A 731-nucleotide genomic window follows, 5' to 3' on the forward strand; every position below is an offset into this window, starting at 1 on the left:
AAGGTGTCTGTGTATATTAGATTTTTTAATACTCTACTAATATTTTGTAACTGAACTTGTACTATTTAATTAATATTAATAAAAGTATAGGCTATTCGCCTTAATTTTTTTTTATTATTGTCTTCAAATTTAACTTTTGAAGTGTGAAATTTAAAATTTTATAGTTTTAAAGTTTGAATTTAAACTTTCAAAGTTTTAAATTGTGAAATTTAAACTTTTATACTTTTAAAGTTTGAAAGTTTGTATTTAAAACTTTAAAAGTATAATTTTTTTTGTTTCTAATAAAATTATAAGAGTTTTAATATTATTTGAGTAATGTTCCTAATTTTTTAATTTTAATTATAACAGTTGGGACCCGTGGTGCCCGGTTCCGGTCCCGTTGCCAGCCATGCCGGCATGGCTATCCAGTACGGTTCTCTATTGAAAACAACGTCACAAGAGCTCTTATGCTCTAATTGACTAATTCTAAGGGAACCTCAGACTCCTGATGGATCCATTCGGAATGCCGACTGTTGACTGAAAGGATCTCAATTTCTCGTTTGTTAGTAGAGAAGATTAGTCTAACAACAAGAAAATCATTCCCAGTATCTGCCGTACCTACTGAGACCAGCTGTTTATTTTGTTTAGAATTGGAACTTAATTCCACAAATTTGAACATCCTCGTTGAAGGATTCCAAAGGGTTATCATGTCACCCAAGGGGGCGACAAAGACATATTATGCCTTTTAAAGA

The sequence above is a fragment of the Solanum tuberosum genome, unplaced genomic scaffold (genome assembly GCF_000226075.1).
Source record: "Solanum tuberosum cultivar DM 1-3 516 R44 unplaced genomic scaffold, SolTub_3.0 scf00552, whole genome shotgun sequence".
Classification (NCBI taxonomy): domain Eukaryota; kingdom Viridiplantae; phylum Streptophyta; class Magnoliopsida; order Solanales; family Solanaceae; genus Solanum; species Solanum tuberosum.